This window comes from Lutra lutra, chromosome 5 (assembly GCF_902655055.1).
Source record: "Lutra lutra chromosome 5, mLutLut1.2, whole genome shotgun sequence".
In the NCBI taxonomy this organism is placed as follows: domain Eukaryota; kingdom Metazoa; phylum Chordata; class Mammalia; order Carnivora; family Mustelidae; genus Lutra; species Lutra lutra.
In genome coordinates, this window is record NC_062282.1 from 126,044,821 (window position 1) to 126,068,179 (window position 23,359).

A 23,359-nucleotide genomic window follows, 5' to 3' on the forward strand; every position below is an offset into this window, starting at 1 on the left:
TGGGATCGAGTCCCGCATCAGGCTCTCTGCTCAGCAGGGAGCCTGCTTCCCTTCCTCTCTCTCTGCCTGCCTCTCTGTCTATTTGTGATCTCTGTCTGTCAAATAAATAAATAAATCTTTAAAAAAAAAAAAGAAAATTTTATTATGGAAATACTCTGAGTTTCTTTTTTTCTTTTTTTACTTGCGGGGACTCCAAATTAAGCATTTCAAAAGAATCATATGGTCAAATCAATCAAATAAGGCATGGTTTTATTTCCATCCACATTTGGGAAGTAATCAAACTGAATTGACCTTCGTCGGACCAAAATACATGCAATCCTTGGGGCCGAGAGTTCCCCCCTTTCTATGGAAGACCTGCTTCTTGTTCAGTTTTGAAAATGGTAGCCAGGGGACGCCTGGGTGGCTCAGTGGGTTAAGCCGCTGCCTTGAACTTGGGTCATGATCCCAGCGTCCTGGGATCGAGTCCCACATTGGGCTCCTTGCTCAGCAGGGAGCCTGCTTCTCCCTCTGCCTCTGCCTGCCACTCTATCTGCTTGTGCTCACTCTCACTCTCTCTCTCTCTGACAAATAAATAAATAAATAACCTTAAAAAAAAGAAGAAAGAAAAAAAGAAAATGGTAGCCAGAATCAAAGAAAAGTTCAGATTTGTATTTTCTTTCAAATTACATAGAAAATAAAAAATACTGGTTTTTGAACAGTGAATGTTGTAGTATATGGCCAGCTGTGTGAAAAGGAGCATTCAGGTTTAACAAATACTCTTGTTAAAAAAACAATAATAAACACATGATAAACTTTAAAAACCATTCAGAAGAAAAGATTTTTAAAAATAACAAATAATTTTGTGCCAGTACCATGCTGTCTTGATGATGACAGCTTTGTAATAGAGCTTGAAGTCCAGAATTGTGATGCCACCAACTTTGGCTTTCTTTTTCAATATTCCTTTGGCTATTCGAGGTCTTTTCTGGTTCCATATGAATTTTAGGATTATTTGTTCCATTTCTTTGAAAAAAATGGATGGTACTTTGATAGGAATTGCATTAAATGTGTAGATTGCTTTAGGTAGCATAGACATTTTCACAATATTTATTCTTCCAATCCAGGAGCATGGAACATTTTTCCATTTCTTTGTGTCTTCCTCAATTTCTTTCATGAGTACTTTATAGTTTTCTGTGTATAGATTCTTAGTCTCTTTGGTTAGGTTTATTCCTAGGTATCTTATAGTTTTGGGTGCAGTTGTAAATGGGATGGACTCCTTAATTTCTCTTTCTTCTGTTTTGTTGGTGTAGAGAAATGCAACTGATTTCTGTGCATTGATTTTATATCCTGACACATTCCTGAATTCCTGTACAAGTTCTAGCAGTTTTGGAGTGGAGTCTTTTGGGTTTTCCACATATAGTATCATATCGTCTGCGAAGAGTGATGGTTTGACTTCTTCTTTGCCGATTTGGATGCCTTTAATTTCCTTTTGTTGTCTGATTGCTGAGGCTAGGACTTCTAGTACTATGTTGTATAGCAGTGGTGATAATGGACATCCCTGCCATGTTCCCGACCTTAGCGGAAAAGCTTTCAGTTTTTCTCCATTGAGAATGATATTTGCGGTGGGTTTTTCATAGATGGCTTTGAGAATATTGAGGTCTGTGCCCTCTATTCCTACACTTTGAAGAGTTTTGATCAGGAAGGGATGCTGTACTTTGTCAAATGCTTTTTCAGCATCTATGGAGAGTATCATATGGTTCTTGTTCTTTCTTTTATTAATGTGTTGTATCACATTGATTGATTTGCAGATGTTGAACCAACCTTGCAGCACTGGAATAAATCCCACTTGGTCGTGGTGAATAATCCTTTTAATGTACTGTTGAATCCTATTGGCTAGTATTTTGGCGAGAATTTTTGCATCTGTGTTCATCAAGGATATTGGTCTGTAGTTCTCTTTTTTGATGGGATCTTTGTCTGGTTTTGGGATCAAGGTGATGCTGGCCTCATAAAATGAGTTTGGAAGTTTTCCTTCCATTTCTATTTTTTGGAACAGTTTCAGGAGAATAGGAATTAGTTCTTCTTTAAATGTTTGGTAGAATTCCCCCGGGAAGCCATCTGGTCCTGGGCTTTTGTTTGTTTGGAGATTTTTGATGACTGTTTCAATCTCCTTACTGGTTATGGGTCTGTTCAGGCTTTCCATTTCTTCCTGGTTCAGTTGTGGTAGTTTATATGTCTCTAGGAATGCATCCATTTCTTCCAGATTGTCAAATTTGTTGGCGTAGAGTTGCTCATAGTATGTTCTTATAATTGTCTGTGTTTCTTTGGTGTTCGTTGTGATCTCTCCTCTTTCATTCATGATTTTATTTATTTGGGTCCTTTCTCTTTTCTTTTTGATAAGTCTGGCCAGGGGTTTAACAATCTTATTAATTCTTTCAAAGAACCAGTTCCTAGTTTCGTTGATTTGTTCTATTGTTTTTTTGGTTTCTATTTCATTGATTTCTGCTCTGATCTTTATGATTTCTCTTCTCCTGCTGGGCTTAGGGTTTCTTTCTTGTTCTTTCTCCAGCTCCTTTAGGTGTAGGGTTAGGTTGTGTACCTGAGACCTTTCTTGTTTCTTGAGAAAGGCTTGTACCGCTGTATATTTTCCTCTCAGGACTGCCTTTGTTGTGTCCCACAGATTCTGAACCGTTGTGTTTTCATTATCATTTGTTTCCATAAATTTTTTCAATTCTTCTTTAATTTCCTGATTGACCCATTCATTCTTTAGAAGGATGCTGTTTAGTCTCCATGTATTTGGGTTCTTTCCAAATTTCCTCTTGTGATTGAGTTCTAGCTTCAGAGCATTGTGGTCTGAAAATATGCAGGGAATGATCCCAATCTTTTGATACCGGTTGAGACCTGATTTAGGACCCAGGATGTGATCTATTCTGGAGAACGTTCCATGTGCACTAGAGAAGAATGTGTATTCTGTTGCTTTGCGATGAAATGTTCTGAATATATCTGTGATGTCCATCTGGTCCACTGTGTCATTTAAGGCCTTTATTTCCTTGTTGATCTTTTGCTTGGATGATCTGTCCATTTCAGTGAGGGGAGTGTTAAAGTCCCCTACTATTATTGTATTATTGTTGATGTGTTTCTTTGATTTTGTTATTAATTGGTTTATATAGTTGGCTGCTCCCACGTTAGGGGCATAGATATTTAAAATTGTTAGATCAATGGAACAGAATAGAGAGCCCAGAAATAGACCCTCAACTCTATGGTCAACTCATCTTCGACAAAGCAGGAAAGAATGTCCAATGGAAAAAAGACAGCCTCTTCAATAAATGGTGTTGGGAAAATTGGACAGCCACATGCAGAAAAATGAAATTGGATCATTTCCTTACACCACACACAAAAATAGACTCAAAATGGATGAAGGATCTCAATGTGAGAAAGGAATCCATCAAAATCCTTGAGGAGAACACAGGCAGCAACCTCTTCGACGTCAGCCGCAGCAACATCTTCCTAGGACCATCACCAAAGGCAATGGAAGCAAGGGCAAAAATGAACTATTGGGATTTTATCAAGATCAAAAGCTTTTGCACAGCAAAGGAAACAGTGAACAAAACCAAAAGACAACTGACAGAATGGGAGAAGATATTTGCAAATGACATATCAGATAAAGGGCTAGTGTCCAAAATCTATAAAGAACTTAGCAAACTCAACACCCAAAGAACAAATAATCCAATCAAGAAATGGGCAGAGGACATGAACAGACATTTCTGCAAAGAAGACATCCAGATGGCCAACAGACACATGAAAAAGTGCTCCATATCACTCGGCATTAGGGAAATACAAATCAAAACCACAATGAGATATCACCTCACACCAGTCAGAATGGCTAAAATTAACAAGTCAGGAAATGACAGATAACTGGCGAGGATGTGGAGAAAGGGGAACCCTCCTACACTGTTGGTGGGAATGCAAGCTGGTGCAACCACTCTGGAAAACAGCATGGAGATTCCTCAAAATGTTGAAAATAGAACTACCCTATGACCCAGCAATTGCACTGCTGGGTATTTACCCTAAAGATACAAACGTAGTGATCCGAAGGGGCACGTGCACCCGAATGTTTATAGCAGCAATGTCTACAATAGCCAAACTATGGAAAGAACCTAGATGTCCATCAACAGACGAATGGATAAAGAAGATGTGGTATATATACACAATGGAATACTATGCAGCCATCAAAAGAAATGAAATCTTGCCATTTGCGACGACGTGGATGGAACTATAGGGTATTATGCTTAGCAAAATAAGTCAATCGGAGAAAGACAACTATCATATGATCTCCCTGATATGAGGGAGAGGAGATGCAACATGGGGGGTTAAGGGGGTAGGAGAAGAATAAATGTAACAAGATGGGATTGGGAGGGAGACAAACCATAAGTGACTCTTAATCTCACAAAACAAACTGAGGGTTGCTGGGGGGAGGGGGTTTGGGAGGGGGGGTGGGGTTATGGATATTGGGGAGGGTATGTGCTATGGTGAGTGCTGTGAAGTGTGTAAACCTGGCGATTCGCAGACCTGTACCCCTGGGGATAAAAATATATGTTTATAAAAAAATAAAATTAAAAAAAAATAACAAATAATTGAAAACAATTCAGTGATCTTTTTATTTTCTACACTTTTTTAAAAGATTTTATTTATTTATTTGACAGACAGATATCACAAGTAGGCAGAGAGGCAGGCAGAGAGAGAGAGGAGGAAGCAGGCTCCCCACCAAGCAGAGAGCCTGATGCTGGGCTTGATCCCAGGACTCTGGGATCATGACCTGAGCCGAAGGCAGAGGCTTTAACCCACTGAGCCACCCAGGCGCCCCATATTTTCTTCATTTTTAAAGTTAAAAAGCTCAAACTATTTTTATCCTTGTTGATCATATTTAATTTCCACAAAACAATGCACTAGGAGATCTTCTCAACAATTTTCTTGCCATTTTCAGCTATAAATTTAAAAAATTAAAAATTGAATGAACCACTGTTACAATGTGAATTCAGCAGAGTACTATTTAAAATCTAAGATATATTTTCCAATGTATTAGAAATTATGAATATTCAAGTATTTGCTATCTTTTTCATCTAGTAGTTTTACTTCTTACATTAAGATTACTGTCTTTATCTTTAATTTTCACTCTGTAAGAATGTGATACTTGCACCTAATCTTAAATTTCTGATTTAAGTTGAAATGATAAGAAATGATAAGAAAATTCTAACACTAAGTTTAGTTTAATTAGCAAAAAGTTAAGCTCCAGTGACATTTATTATACCAATTCTTAAATGTAAGTGTTCTAATTAGTTTAGTTGATTACTTTATTTATTCAGAAAGGAACACTGTCAGATTTAATTACTGTGTAAACCTAAGTATTTTCGGATTTATACCATGTTAGAAAAGGTGAACTGATGTATTTTTTAAAAGATTTATTTTATACAAGCGTGAAAGAGCGTCTGAGTGGGGAGAGGTAGGAGGTGAGGAAGGGAGAGAACCCTCAAGCAGACTCCCTCCTGAGCATGAAGGAGGCTTTGAACCTGGGACCCTGAGATCACGACCTGAGACAAATCAGGATCAGATGCCCAACCAACTGAGCCACCCAGGCACCCCAAAAATGCACCTGTCTTAATTCAAATGTCATCCATTTACCACGAGCATATACTGACTCTGATATATAAATATCTATGCATGTAAGAGCATCAAATATTTGGGTTCAGAAAAGAGGCTATTTATATTAACACCTAAATTCCTGATTATTTATGAAAGAGTTAATTTTTTTAAATCAGCTGTAGGAAAAGGGAATACATGAACTAACCCAGTCCACATCACAATTATTTCTCCATCCACTGAAGGCTCCTTTCCTCTAGTCTTTTTTCTTTCCTAAAGTTTTTTTATTTATTTGACAGAGAGACAGACAGCGATAAAGGGAACACAAGTAGGGGGAGTGGCAGAGGGAGAAGCAGGCTTCCCACCGAGCAGGGAACCCCATGCGGGGCTCTAGCCCAGGACCCCAGGATCATGACCTGAGCCGAAGGCAGACTCTTATTAACAACTGAGCCACCCAGGCGCCCCTCTTTTCTCTAGTCTTATTGTGGCCTTTTCGGTCATTGCTTATATTTACTAGCTATTTTATCTCCTCATCCGCTACCAAACTAGATTTAAACCTATGTCAATTCAAAAATGAAATAAGATGGGATCGGGAGGGAGACAAACCATAAGAGACTCAATCTCACAAAACAAACTGAGGGTTGCTGGGGGGAGGGGAGTAGGGAGCGGGTGGTGGGGTTATGGACATTGGGGAAGGTATGTGCTATGGTGAGTGCTGTGAAATGTGTAAACCTGGCGATTCACAGACCTGTACCCCTGGGGCTAATAATACATTATATGTTTATAAAAAATTTTTAAAATATTAAAAAAAAACCTATGTCAATTCAAGAAACTATCTGTATGCTTTAATAACCCATTAGACATACTTTGCTCACATTAATAATATCCAATTTAGCAATGCAGCAATTTGGGATGTAAGATACTGCCTCATGAAGCATTCAGCAACATATTATCTTCCTCCTCACTCATTCTGCTCTGCCATGTGTTTTATTTCATTCGTTCCTCTCGTTTTATGTTTTATTATCTAATAATCTGTCTTCAAAATGGAGATAAAATTGTAACTTAGTTGGAAGGTTTCTGTGCTCCCCCCCAAAACCCAACAAAGATGACTGAAATACATGGGATTTTTTTAATGTTCTTGATCTCAGAAGATCGATTTTCTTTATTTTCAAATTTTTAAATGTTCTTATGAAAAATACAACTTTGGTTTTCTGATAAAACACAAATATTGTTCAAAGGAAAGAGTAAAATGACTATTTCAGAAATAGCTGTTCAAAAGATGTATCTAAAACAATACAGCATACTGCCGTAAATCAAAGGAAACATGCTTACAAATTAAAACATGAGATCCTAATGATGATACCTTGCATTGCAAACTTGCCAGTTTTTGTGAAACTAATTAGTCTTCTATAATGGAAAACTATAATTGAGTCTATATGGTTATGAGAGATGAAATTGAAAACAATCACATATTTCCTGGCATTTATACTTCTAAATTATCAAACGTAATTTTTTTTTATTTTGCAGGTAATTGGCTTGCAATTTTATCAAGTTATTGGAATATATTCTTGCTCTGACATATTTTCATAATCCATACTCGAACAACTTCTTCATGTCAGACTTCAGAATGTGTTACAGTTTTAACCCGTTACTATGCTGCAATGATATATTTTTTTTTTTACTAAAAGGGAAATATTTTATGGATAAACTAATAAAATATGTTACCACACTTTCTCATGGATAGGAACAATCCTTTTTATTATACAGTTAATATAAATATTCAGAAATGTCAAAAAAGGAGGGATTGTTAACTCCATCAATCTGAAATCATAATACTGTAAGATTATTCTATTATTGAAACTCATGTAATTTTTAATAAAGTTGTGTAATTTTTATTATGTTTGGCATTTTCAAACATGAAAATGTTAAGGAACTAAAAGAACTGAGAACTGAGAAAAGATCATCTATTCAAAGAACCTGAAAACAGAGAGTAAAGTATTACTACATATTATGAATTCAAAGAGGATCAAATTAAGTATTTAGGTTTGAAGGAAAAGAAGACAATTTTTGAGAGAATTATTTGATTAAATCGTTAAGTAAATGAGACACCATTAAGTATTGTATTGTTCAACTAATGAGTGACGAGAACCTGTAAAAGTTCCAAAAAGTTCCAAAAAAACAGAGGATTATGTGAACATGTATTTATTTTGCATTTACCCTACCCATCTAATGCATGTTCTAGGTAGCTCTGTCTGGCACAATCAGACAAAGACAAGGCTAATGGAAGCTATGCTGCCTTTTGTTAGTCCTTTTCATCTGGATCATACGTTCACCTTCTTCACTTCAACAAAAAAGCAAAGAATCCTATAAGTAAAAGCTTTATCCCAGAGGCAAAACTCATCACTTCTTTTCATAGCCAATTGGACAGATTTAATTATCTATCTCTGGCTTGCCATCAAGGAGCAGAATAATATAGGTTTCCCTATATATCTAGAAGGAGCAGTAAGTTAGATGTTATTGAGTACTGCTGTTCTCCCTTGCATAAGGTTAGAGTTATTTCTATCCTCTTTTAGATGATAAATTACCATTCTCTGTCTAAAAAATATTTACCCAAACTCAAGTACTCAAATTTTAATTAAGATAGTTCCACTTTAATGATGCATCCATTTTCCAATATTCTAAGTAATATTTCTTCTTTTGTGAAACAAATTATGATAAAATTATATTATTGGCATTTCTTTCTATTTGAATTTGTTATTTCAAACATAGGTTGTTATTCTAAATTTGTTGCTATTCATTTTGTAATTTTTGGGGGAGGGAAAATTTTTATTTTAAGTCTAAATTTAGTAAAAAGAAATCTCAATATAAAGTAATAGAAAGGAAATCTCGGGCACCTGGGTGGCTCAGTTGGTTGGGCAACTGCCTTTGGCTCAAGTCATGATTCTGGAGTCCCGGGATCGAGTCCCGCATTGGGCTCCCTGCTCAGCAGGGAGTCTACTTCTCCCTCTGACCTTCTCCCCTCTCATGCTATCTCTCTCACTCTCTCTCAAATAAATAAAATAAAATTTTAAAAAAAATCTCAGTATAAATATCTTCATTTACACATTAATTACAAAAAAATTAAATGGAGTCAAGTAAATTATGAGTATCAGAAAAAACCTGCATAGCTATTAAAATTATAATCACGAAAAGTTATTGGGACATACAGATTTTGAGTGAATAAGCTGGAATTAAGCAAAGTATGTAATTGCATGGATATAGAAAAAAGGACAGAAGTTTGGAAAAACTGAAGGTAGGTGAGTCGGAATGGTAGAATTAGAAGTGGATTTTAGTTTGTCTTTTTGGTGTGATACTTGAAAAATGAAACAATATAAAATGCTTAACAATATTTTTATGGTTCTGAGTATATTTGTTTGGCATTTTGGCACACCGAGGAAACTTCTACCAATTGTACCAGCACTTTCCCTGAAGTATAGTGATAGAGCCAATTAATCAATAACATTTATTGAGTGATTACAGTCCCAAGAATTTCAAATGCAGGACTTTAAATGTACTAATTTACTTAACATTTAATATAACATAGCCAGGTGAGCTCCATAATTACTCTGTATATACGAATAAGGAAACAGCCACAGAACTGGGTGTTGTACCTAAGTGATGAACCACTGAATTTCTACTCCTGAAATCAACACTGTGCTGTATGTTAACTAACTAGAATTTAAACAGAATTTTGGAGGACAAAAAGAAAAAACAGCTGAAGAGAACTCCAGTCACATGTCCAAGTTTACCAGATTAGTAGGTTTTGGAGATAGGCACGAACACTGGGACCATTCTCTTCACAACCATGTTCACTGTATCCCATAGCTTACTGCAAGCAGATGGATGTAAGTCCACATTACAACCAAAAATTATGCAAAACAAAAATGAGGAGAAGGAGGAAATGAAGGAGGCGGGGTAGCAGAGGGAGAGGAGGAGAAGGAGGAGTAACAGGAGACCCAAGAAGTAAAGAAAAAAACATATTGTTAAGACAGAAATACTACTAAAACTATTCCAATGTATAATTTTAATGGAGTTTGAGTATAAATTATATACATATAAGCTAATATGAAAGGACAGTTGTATCTTTTAATGTGTACTAAAATTCATTTTTTTAGATTTCATTTTATTTTTTTAATTTTAAGCTTTGATATTTTCTCTCAGAAAAAAAAAAATTTACTTCATTTAGCTCAGCACTAGTAACACCAGATTTTGTATTACAGCAATTTTTTGATAAGCTAATAATCCATACACAATCTTTCTGAACCAGTCATAGACCTCTAGTTCTCCTCACCACATTATAATGCAGACTCTTATTTCTTGTCCACATTAATGCAAGAGCCTTACAATCTGTCCTCCTGCCTTTATTTCCCCTTTACTATGTCCCTACACACAGTATCTCTCCCTTCCCCCTCCTTCACTAATCTACACATGCAGATTCATCCTAAACTCTTTCTGAAACGTACTTCCAGCTGGGTCACTTTATACATCAAGATCTGTGATATCTTTTTATTTCTTGTTGAATTAGTCAAAATGTGGTTTGGCATTTTTAATCTCTTGATCCTTATCCCTAAATTTAAGATCTGGGCACCTGGGTGGCTCAGCCAGTTAAGCATCTGCCTTTAGCTCAAGTCATGATCCCGGGGTCTCGGGATCAAGTCCCACATTGGGCTCCCTGCTCAGCGGGGAACCTACTTCTCCCTCTGCCCTTCATCCTGCTTGTGCTCACTCTTCTTTGCTCTCTCTCTCTAATAAATAAATAAAATCTTAAAAAAAAATAAAATATCTTTCCACCTCCATTTCTGCTCCCTCAACTTCCAGCTGGAAACAGGGAAAGGATGTTGTAACCAGTATATTAATCAGCCTGTGACAAGTAATAATTTATAAGTAAAAGACAGGTTTATTATATAACATTATAACATAAAAAATGTTATTTTTATTTATAATATATATTTATAAATATAAAAATATTTCTATTTTATATATTTATATAAATTCATATCAATTTCTCTATATATTTATAAATTTAACATATTATATATTATGTATTTAATATATAATACATAATATAATGTTTATATGTTATAAATATATAATGTATATTTAATATATATAGTATACTTATATACTTATAAATATATTTATAAAAATAAATAAAATTTATATTTTATAAAATTATATTTATTATAACATTATTAAAAATGTGGGGGGTTGCTCATTTTTATAGTAAAGAGAGCACCAAATAAGAAAAATATATTGCTTTGTCAGTTAGCTGTTTCTTCATAGCAAACAATCTTAAAACTTAGTGGTTCAAAATAACAAACATTTAAATTCTCTAGTATTCTGAAAATTTGCAATCTAGATGATCTGATCATGGGCAGGCCCTAGGGTACCCTCTCCTATTTCTATTGTCAGCTGCTCTGCTGTGTGGTAGCTGGGTGATTTAAGATGCCCTTATTGACATGCCTGGCATTTGGCAAACTGTTTTAATACACGTGCAGATTTCCCTCCACATGTCCTCCCATCCTCTCACAGGACCCAGATTATTCACCTGGTGGCTAAGGTTTCGACTTTCAGAAACAACAACGAAAGAGCCAGGACAGCCAACGTATTTCAAACATCTGCTTTTTGCCACTTTCACAAAAGTCCCACTGGCCTAATAAATCACATGGCCAATCCAGAGTGAGGGGCTGGTGAAGTCAGATCCCCCTCTTGACAGAAGATAAGGTTTTATCACTTATATCTGTCCTTTCCATCTAAACTGTCCATCTTTTGCATAAAGATGTTCAAAATATCCCCTTATGATATTGATGATATTACTATGGGAATTTATTCCATCTCTATGTTCAAAGACTGGGGGTTTTTAACTATATGGAAACTAAAGAATCTTAATTAATCCTACTTAGTATAATAACTGAAATTACATAAAACAAAAAATGTACTGGAGCATTTTTCAAGTAGTCTGGTAATAGGAAGTAGACACACAGGAAATAAACACAGTAAGTCTGTGCACAAAAGAACACCTTATTCCTAGACTAACCATGAACTACTTTTCCAAGGATACCCTGTAGTTAATAATATCTGGGCACATTTTTTAAGAGGAACAAGATAACAACGGAAACTTGGTGAATAGAATTCTGCTGCTCTCTCTACCAACACTGTGCACCAAGCCCTGGGACATGCAAAGACCGATACAGCTGCCTGAGTGAAGCATGGCTCTCTACCTGAAGCCCACATCCAAGAAATCTTATTAATAACCCTCTACCTATTGTCAAGTATAATTTCTATACAAGTACTGTCAGGAAGGGAAATGAAAGTTCAGGGTGATATTAAGTTTCATGATATTCTAAACCAGAACACAGGGTTCTGACAATAAAATCTGTCCAATTGTCTCACATTCATCTCTACTTTATAACAAGATGGGCCATTCATTAGAGCCATAGCAACGTTTTCATGCTGGAATAAAACTGCATCAAGTATCATGTACTTTCTCAAATTTTATGAAGTGCTTCCCTGGAAGCATACACACAAATGTGAATTTTCTCAGGCCAATAATTTAAAAATGTCATGGTAATCAAAAGATGATATTCGTTTTATAGACATCTGTTCATGCGCATTTTATGTCTTTTCAGGTATTTTTTTGTCTGCCATAACACTTTTTACAGTTCTAGTTTGCTGGGTTATTTGCTCACTAAATTCACAGAAATACACATGACATACCAGATAACCGGAGACCATGCTATGAATTCTCCTCTGAAAAGGATATAGGACTCTGATTCTATAAACCCCTAACATACTCTGATAACAAAGTATCTTTTATTAAGGACTTACTCTTTTGATTTATTGAACTCTTACAAATGTTAAAAAAATATAGATATGGTCTGACTATGTATATGTATACCTACATGTGGAGTAGGAGTGGATGAATGGGTGTCGATGTCTATATACAACATTTGCATATCCACTAAAAACAGCAAAATTTATTCTGTTTGATGAAATCAAACTAGCCAGGAACAAAGGATCTTATTTTATATCCATAGTCTATTTCCTTAAAAATATATTACTTCGCATACTTTCCAGGACACTTGTTACAGTTGCCATAAAAACTGTACTTCTGTACGATACCTATTCAAAAAGAAGTGTTTCAGGGAATCACATGAGTAAATTGATAGAAAGGTGCACTCTATGAGGAGAAAATCCATGCTCTAGTGAAAATGATTCACAAAATATGTATGACTCTTCCTTGCTCAGTTTGATCTATAGCTGTCAATCTGGCTCCGTAAGTTTAATGCCTGCTCATGTTACCCTTGTCACTTATCATTTGGTCATCTCATAGGAAGCTCAAATTCAAGTTATAACAAGAACATTCTTCTGGCCTTACAAACATGACCTCACCTATTCCATTCTCATTCTGTGTTGATGGCATCACCATCTATCTGCTCACAGAAGGCAGAAACCTCAGACACTTAAAATCATCTGACATCTTGCTCTATCAGAACAATCCAAACTCCTTAAAAATCAGCTCTGACCAATATCCTCACCCCTATACACACAAATACACTTTTCATTTCAACCACAGACTACAGCCCAAAGTTAATTCAGTACCACATATTCTTACTTCTTTGCTTTGGTGGGCAAACAATATATCCACTGATTTACTGAAGTCCCACCATGTTCCAGACACTGTTCCAGCAATTGAGATACCCAAATCAACAAAAAGAAAGCAAAAATAAGTGTCTCCTTGGACCACATTAGGAGCTCAACAGAAAAATACAGGCTGGAGATATGGACTTGGGTATCATCAGCATATTGATAATATTTAAGTGCATGAGATGAAATGAGATCACCAAGGGAGTGAGAGTAGATAGAAAAAAATAAATAAATAAAGGCAAAAATGCCTTTTAAAAAGAAGGGGAAGGTGCAGCAATGAGATTGGTAGTCTCAGTGGATGGGAGGTCACAGTAAGGCAAAACCTTGTTGGATGTACAATTCAAGAGGAGTAAACTGGAAAGAAGGGGGAGTAATCAATGAGAGGTATAAAAATGAGATCATGGAAAGGTTGCAGGTATAGGAACTGACACGGTCTGGGGTATAACCAAAGGAACCACTGGCTGTGGTAAGTGATGGCCAAACTCTTTGCAGGGGATTAAAGAAGCTGAGAGGCCAGAATTGGCAAGATCCTCTCCGCATATATTCAAATCACCAAGAAATAAGACATAAGTAGATTTGGAGGAAACAGCAATAAAATAATAGTTAAATATTATTGAGAGATAAAGCAAGTGCTCAGATACTTGTAGATTTTAATACATGGGGAATAATAGTGATAAATGTTAAGACAAAAAAAAAGAAGAGGAAGAAGAATCAAGATTGTTGTAAGGAAAATAGAAGGAGAGAGGTATGGAATTATGAATGAGGAACCAAAGAAAAAGTACTTCACCTTTAAGCCCAGAGGGTATTGGGATGTGAGAAACCACTAGTGCCCTTTGGAATAGCTTTAGGAAAAAAGGTATCATCAGTGGAGATCCAGATTTCTTTTAGGGTAAAATGGTAAAGTAAATGCTCAAAAAGGAGGTTGACAATATAGGAGGTTTTGCTATTGATGGACCACAAATTCAAAAGGTAGATGATGAGAAGGGGATTGGAAAGTGTTTGTTCAGGGTTAGAGGACAAGCAGCAAACCACCCAGGAGGAATGAGAAAGCAAGGGACTTTCTGTCCTACTGACTTCAAAACTAGTGGAATCAAGTTGTATCATTTTAGCAAAAATGTGGTCTGTGTGGGCTAGGAAGCAGTGAGGATCCCAACGTGCAGGGAAAGAGATTTTGTCAGAGGCTGGGAAGACAATGGCTATGACTATGCAGTTGAAATTGAAGACTTTATGGGAAGTCTGTGTTACTCAAGCAGAGTTCCCTTGTACCCTCTGTTGATGAAGGGGTGAAGGCTTTAGGAATATTCCCCATCTTTGAAAGTCCAGTTAAAACATGGATCTATCTTCTCTGACAGTACAGAGGAGACCACTAGTGCTCCCTTTCTGTTTCCTTAGCACTCCTTTAATCCAACTACCTCTATATGTGCCAGCCTGGCTTTCCTACTAGACTCTGAGATTCCTCCATGAAGAAATACCCAGCCCTGTGTCTAGCATAGCGTCTGGCATATATATACATATTGTCTCAGGAGATGCTGTAGTTGCTAGCTGAAAGCATATTATTTTAAATGAGGAATTCTCAAACTTGAATGTCAACACAGATCACATAGGGATCCTTTAAAATGCAGATCCTAATATCTTGGTTGAGCCCTCAGGTTCAGTATTTTTAATAAGAGCAGGTGCTGCTTCTGCTGCTGCTGGTCTTTGGCCACATTTTGAGATTCTGGGTTCTAGAATACACCAAATGGTAGACATTTAGACATTCAAAGGTTTAATATATATAAAAAAGAAGTCAAATGATCACTCTTTGCAGATGATATGATACTATATGTGGAAAACCCAAAAGACTCCACTCCAAATCTGCTACAACTCGTACAGGAATTCAGTAAAGTGTGAGGATATAAAATCAATGCACAGAAATCAGTTGCATTTATATACACCAACAACAAGACAGAAGAAAGGGAAATTAAGGACTCAATCCCATTTACAATTACATCCAAAACCATAAGATACCTAGGAATAAACCTAACCAAAGAGGCAAAGAATCTGTACTCAGAAAACTGTAAAGAACTCATGAAAGAAATTGGGAAGACACAAAGAAATGGAGAAACTTCCCATGTTCATGGATTGGAAGAACAAATACTGTGAAAATATCTATGCTACCTATAGCAATCTACACATTTAATGAAATCCCTATCAAAATCCCATCCATTTTTTTTCAAAGAAATGGGACAAATAATCCTAAAATTTATGTGGAACCAGGAAAGACCTCAAATAGCCAGAGGAATACTGAAAAAGAAAGCCAAAGTTGGTGGCATCACAATTCCAGACTTCGAGCTCTATTACAAAGCTGTCATCACCAAGACAGTATGGTACTGGCCCAAAAACAGACACACAGATCAATGGAACAGAATAGAGAGCCCAGAAATAGACCCTCAACTCTATGGTCAACTCATCTTCGACAAAGCAGAAAAGAATGTCCAATGGAAAAAAGACAGTTTCTTCAACAAATGGTGTTGGGAAAACTGGACAGTCACATGCAGAAAAATGAAACTGGACCATTTCCTTACACCACACACAAAAATAGACTCAAAATGGATGAAGGACCTCAATGTGAGAAAGGAATCCATCAAAATCCTTGAGGAGAACACAGGCAGCAACCTCTTTGACTTCAGCTGCAGCAACTTCTTCCTCAGAACATTGCCAAAGGCAAGGGAAGCAAGGGCAAAAATGAACTACTGGGACTTCATCAAGATCAAAAGCTTTTGCACAGCAAAGGAAACAGTTAACAAAACCAAAAGACAACTGACAGAATGGGAGAAGATATTTGCAAACGACATATCAGATAAAGGGCTAGTGTCCAAAATCTATATAGAACTTAGCAAACTCAACACCCAAAGAACAAATAATCCAATCAAGAAATGGGCAGAGGACATGAATAGACATTTCTGCAAAGAAGACATCCAGATGGCCAACAGACACATGAAAAAGTGCTCCACATCACTCGGCATCAGGGAAATACAAATCAAAACCACAATGAGATATCACCTCATGCCAGTCAGAATGGCTAAAATTAACGAGTCAGGAAATGACAGATGGTGGCGAGGATGCGGAGAAAGGGGAACCTTCCTACACTGTTGGTGGGAATGCAAGCTGGTACAACCACTCGGAAAACAGCATGGAGATTCCTCAAAAAGTTGAAAATAGAGCTACCTACGACCCAGCAATTGCACTATTGGGTATTTACCCTAAAGATACAAACGTAGTGATCTGAAGGGGCACGTGCACCCGAATGTTTATAGCAGCAATGTCTACAATAGCCAAACTATGAAAAGAACCTAGACATCCATCAACAGATGAATGGATAAAGAAGATGTGGTGTATACACACACACACACACACACACACACACACACACACACACAATGGAATACTATGCAGCCATCAAAAGAAATCTTGCCATTTGCGACGACGTGGATGGAACTATAGGGTATTATGCTTAGCAAAATAAGTCAATCGGAGAAAGTCAACTATCATAAGATCTCCCTGATATGAGGAAGTGGAGATGCAATGTGGGGGTTTTGGAGAGTAAGAAAAGAGTAAATGAAAGAAGATGGGATCTGAAGGGAGACAAACCATAAGAGATTTGTAATCTCACAAAACAAACTGAGGTTTGTTGGGGAGAGGGGGAGGGAGATGGTGGTGTGGTTATGGACACTGGGGAGGGTATGTGCTATGGTAAGTGCTGTGAAGTGTGTAAACCTGGCAATTCACAGACCTGTACCCCTGGAGCTAATAATACATTATATGTTTATAAAAAATTTAAAAATTATAAAAAAGATATGTGTAATATATATTATATAATTATACATTATCTATCGTATATTTTGTAAGATACACATGTTCTATACTTCATATGCATAATAGTTTTAAAATGAAAAAAAGCAAAGAATTTTAACTTTAATGCCTTCAGTATCAATAGATTATGTCCTTGACCAAAAATATTATATTTGGCTTTATTATTTATATACACACATACCTATATAGTCTTTCTTATTAGAGCTGCTAATTACCTTAATCTCTATAGAATTAGGAGATATATATTTTCAGACATCGAAAGATCACTTTTTTTTCCTAATGTGCCAAACTCAAGGTCCTGTCCTGTCCTTATCATTGAATTTACAACCTTCAGTATTAAGTTCTATTCTTCATCCCAAACTTGCAAACAATCTCTCTGCCTTTTGTAATACTCCATTGTCCTAAACTTGTTACCTTTTCTATTAATTCTTTTCTATTCCTCTCTCATATCATATTTTCCCTTAAAATGAAAATCATTATACCTTATACCAAACTTGCTTATTTTCAAGACCACACTAGTCGTTTCAGCATTCATTTTTCTATTGTGAAAATATGAAAAACAGGATGCCAACAAATTTGAAAATGTATGTTTAATGGACCAATTCATGGAGGATCAGTAAGATAAATGGTTGACCTTGCAGAAGAAATGGCTGAAATCCCGTAAGAGACAAAGTGGGTAAGAAGACACTAGAACGCTTTCCCACTAGTTTCTGGAACAATGCAAAGATATCCATATTGTCAACTTCTATTAGACATTGTACTAAAGATCTTAGGTAGTGGAAGAATTTTTTGAAAGAAATTAATATACTGAATGCATACAGATCAGAAAGAAAAAGTAAAAATGTTTTCATTTGCAGGGGATATGATCCTGCCTGTAGAAAATCCTAAGGGGGATAAAAATGACCAGAACTAATAAATGAGTTCACAAATTCAGAGGATACAAGTATTTGAAATCTATTTATCTCTATATACTAGCAGCAATCTGAAATAAAATTAGTAAAGTTCTATTCACAAAAAACATCAGAAAGAATAAACTACTATGCAGTGAATTTAACAAAAGCCTAAGACTTATAACTGAAAATTATAAAACATTGTTAAGAAAATTTAAGATCCAAATAAATGGAGAGACATTTTATATTCATTGATTGGAAGGCTCAAAATTGTCATGATGGCAATTACGACTAAATTGACCTATAAATTCAATGCACTCTATCAAAATCTCAGCAGGCTAATTTGTAGAAATTGAAAAGTTTAGGAATAAGAATACCTAAGACACTTTTGGGGGAAAAAAAACACATTTGGAGGATTATAGTATTTGATTTCAATTTACTTTAAAGTAATGAAGACAGTGTATAATCAGAGCATTGATCAGCATATAGATCAATGGACAGAATTGGGAATTCATAAAAAGATCCTTCCTTTAAGGTCATTTATTTTCAACATTATTACAGTTTAACAAGGGAAGGGTATTCTTTTTTAAGTGGTAATGCATCAGTTGGAGATACACTTGAAAGAAAAGAAAAAAAAAAGAGAAAGAGGAGAAAGAGGAAGAAAAGACCCCTATGCCCACTGTACATAACACTTAACTCAAAAAGGATCACAAACCCAGAAATTCTACTTCCAAGAATGTATCTAAGAAAAATTGTTCATAGTCCATGAAGACATATATGCAAATGTTCACAGCAATATTAATCACTTATAAGAGCCCAAACTGGAAACAATCTAAAAACCTCTAGGTGATGATCTGGGGGGAGGGGGAAAAGGGGCAGAATATGCATAAAATGGAATAATACTCAATAACTGAAAGAAATACTGATAAATGCTACAACATGGATGAACTTCAAAAATATTATTCCAAGTGAAAGAGCTGAGAATATCCAAAAGAACATAGATTATAGGTTTCTTTTTGTATGAAATGCTTAGAAAAGGTGAATTTATAGAAACAGATTCCAAGGAGTAACTTTCCAAGGCTGAGAATGGAAGCCATTAACTATAAACAAAAAAGAGGCTACTTTCAGGATGAAGGAAATATAAAAAGTGACCAACCACTTAGATTTGCCTCAGATCAAAGTGTTTCCTAGGATGTGGTATTTCTAGAGTTAATTTACTAGAATCATGGAATTATACACGTTTAGCAATTGATGTTAGTGATATGTAAATTAATAAATGGTACAATAAACCTGTTAAGATAACAGAATGATTAAAATACTAGATAAACTTTAAACATAGTATCTTGATTATTAAAGTAAATATGCCAATTTGTAGTTTTCCAATATTCACTTTAAGTCTCAGAAAGAGAAAAAAGTTTCTCAATTTGCTCAAATAACAAAGAATTAATCTTGTATTCATTTTCAAGTTTAGAAAACTGTGTATCAAAAATTTTTGAAAAGGCAAATTTACTGTTTAGGTTATATAAAAATAAAAATAAACACATCAATCCAATGACAAAGATATTATTGTTGGGGCACCTGGGTGGCTCAGTGGGTTAAAGCCTCTGCCTTCCACTCAGGTCATGATCCCAGGGTCCTGGGATCGAGCCCCACATCAGGCTCTCCGCTCAGCAGGAAGCCTGATTCCCTCTCTCTCCCTGCCTGCCTCTCTGACTACTTGTGATCTCTGTCTGCCAGATAAATAAATTATATATATATAGTTTGTAGGCATGTTGACTATTTGATAAACTCCATGAACAATTATCCTATTAACCCATTTTCCTAAATGGAAGTATACTTGTATTAAAAAAGTTATTGACATTTTTAACTTCCTTTTTCCTACATAAATATAATATGCAAAATGTAGAATTGGCCTTAGTGAGCCATTTCCTTATGCTTTTAATATTTAATTAAATGTATTTTCTTTCTTAATATAAAAGCAAACCACGCTATATTTTTTTAAGATTTTATTTGTTTATTTGACAGAGAGAGATCACAAGTAGACAGAGAGGCAGGCAGAGAGGGAGGGAGAAGCAGGCTCCCTGCTGAGCAGAGAGCCCAGTATGGGGCTCGATCCCAGGACCCTGTGATCATGACCTGAGCTGAAGGCAGAGGCTTAACCCACCAAGCCACCCAGATGCCCCCAAACCATGGTATTTTTAAATAATTACATTTTACTCCTTAATGAGGAACGGTTAGAATATACACTAACCACTTATACAGCTCATTTTACATTACTCTATAAATCTCTAATAGATTATATGCACTATAGCCAGAAGCATCGCATGGCTTTAGGCTACCAGAAGAAAAGCATGATCACAAACGTGCATCTCCACCAGAACTCTATGATAACCACTGAGAAGAGCAGAGCTTAATCAGTGCCGGGTTTCAAGGACACCCTTTTTTCCCATCAGTCTCTAATACCACAATAGTAAACTCCCACCCTGTAAGAAGTACGAGGGAAATGAGAGAGAAAGGGGTCAAACTAAGTATTGGTTCACCCCCACTACCTTCAGAATGCCATTGGGTAGCTGGGTTAGGAGTTAATTGGACACGTAGGTCATCAGGGCCAGAGTCCCCAACAAGGAAACAGGGAGCCAGGAGAGCTAAGATGAAGCTGTACTAGCATCCTGTTTTAGGACTTCAAGAAGACCACAGTAGCATCCTGTCTAGCAGCCTTTGCAGAAGTGACTTTTGCAAAGCATCTCCAGAGAAAACAATTAACCATAGAACATTGGCCACTCTCACAAGTTGAGGCAGTTCGTCTCCAGATGCCAGCCCAAAAGACCATCAACATGTGAACAATAACCCAGTAAGGAGACAGGTGCATGATCAAAGCCCTGACTGGCACACCTTAGTAGCCAATCCACAGGGGGGCCACACTCAGGATGTTCCAGAGAGTCCTGCAAAAGAGCTTATAAAAACGCCTAGATTTGAACACCTAACTGGCTACCCTTTCAGGTCCCCTCCCTCTCCAGGAGCTTTATACTTTCACTAGATAAACTTCCCTTTGCTGCCCACCGCTCTTCATCTGGTCTACCTCTTCATTCTTTCAAGTGGTGTGACCAAGAACAGTGGGCACTAAGGGGACAGAAATCCCGTAATCGTGAGAGAAATACCTAGATCGGTTAGACAGCAATCCTAGTCGATTCTGAAAATACTTCCAGAGGATTGACAAATTGGCAAATCTATTTGTGAACCTCTGCATGAGTCTCCCATGACAGTTTACTTAGGTTTAGTTTAGAAAGAGCTGAGAGAGTCATTAACATGAAAAGAGACAAAAAATGCTTCCTTCATCAAGATTTCTTTTGGCTAGAAAAATGGTAGTGAGAAGGGAGTCTATAACATTACATGTTTACCAAAAACCTATAATATAAATTGATTAACCAAAAGACACTCTTTAAAATTATGACAAGTTTATTTCCTTTCGCTCTCTCCGCCCCCCCCCACCCCCATCTCTTCGGCAAGGTTAAATCTGAAAGAGAAGGAGAGGGAAGGTGGGGGAGAGAGAGAGAGAGAAACAAGAGTGAGAGAGAGGGGGTTGGGGGAGGACAGGGAGTGGAGAGGAAAAAACTAACTGCAGAAGGTAAAGATGCTACAAGTTTTGATATTTGAGTATCATGGGCAAATTTTTTAACCGCTAAAGTTTTCAAATACTAGAACATAAGATGTTAGCAATGTTTAAAAAAAAAAAAAATTGTGTAAGAGAAACGAGAAATTGCTTAAGTAGCCACAGGAGGAATCAAAAGAAATACCTCATTTGCTATTGACATTATGATTTTTTTCTCTTCCAATTCATTTATCCTCTAAGATCAATAAATTCTTTCCCCAAATAGGTACTTACTTGAAGTAGTTAAAAACTCTTTCCAACTTATCTTTCTCTCATCTTACTGTTAACCTTTCCCTATTTCTCTTGCTATGTCTCTCTCCCTTCCCTCCCTGAAATTTTATCAGCTCTCATAGATCAACATGCATGTGAAATTTTTACTCAACACGATATTCTGACAAAAGACTCATTTTGTGGGCTATCATAACTCATCGGAAGAAAAATTCTCTGAGAAGATGAGTGAATGTGTGTTTATCCTATGTCATACATCAGGGGCCATGGGAAAGCACAGGATGGGGTCAGGATTAGGTCTTCTCCAGAGTTCTAGAAAGCTCACTGCAATCTGCAGAACCCTATAGAACTGGTAGTCAGGAAACAAAGTTATTTTACATTTCTTGCCTAACTGTTAGTCAGCTATGCCTTTTTTTTTTCTCTTACCTTAACATTAATTTATAATTATTATGTCCCAGTTCTTTTTGACATTCAATAGTTTCTTTCTTTAACCAGATAAATATTCGTAGCAGCACACCTAAAAACTGTTGTTCTTCTCATGATATACATGTCACAAAAAGCTGAGAGGTTCTTTTTAAAAAAATTTTTTTTATTAAGTAGAACATTAGTTTATATTCTCTGAAGTGGAATCATGTACCTATTAATTTAATTAAACTTCACATATTGAGATAAATCAGTGAGGTGAAATTTAATATTATGAAACATAGTATGCAAATGTCTAAAAATTTATGTGACTTCAAAACATACTCTCCTAAAATCAGCAATCAATTTAATAGTTCCCAAAGTACTTAAAAGTCTCTCATTTTAATAAGGATGATATGCTATACTGCTTTTAGGAACTAGTGGCAGTTTTATTCCTTATTTTATTAGATGCATCAAAAGACATATATTTGCATCTAATTCCACTGGAATTTTATAAGTCTCCTCACCACTAAAAGGAATTCATGACAATATATCTGTACTTTGTCAACACAAAACAGATGAAACACTCTAATTTATCAAATTATATGTATCATGATGTAATCTAGGTATTTCTATGGTATTCTGCTTGTGTCTGATGGGGATCTGAAGCCACATAAATAACTTAGAGATGAAATTATGCTGTAAATAACACACCTATAAATAACCAAGGGAAGAAAAGAAAACCTGAAGAGCAAAATAGAATTCAATTATTTTCTGTTCTTAAGAGTAGCCTGCCATCAGAAATATTACAAAGGAGACAAGGCTGTAACTCAACAGAACACAAGTGACTGACAGAAATATCCATAAGGCAAAACAAACTTCTCCAGACAGATTTATGAAGATTTATGATTTATGAAGATAGGATGTCTATTTGTGTCCTCAGCTTTAATCTTCCGCACACACGACATGCTAGAACACAAATCCCACTGTTTTATTTCCAAGTTAACCAACAAACCACAGAAAACTCAGGGTTCACTTTTTT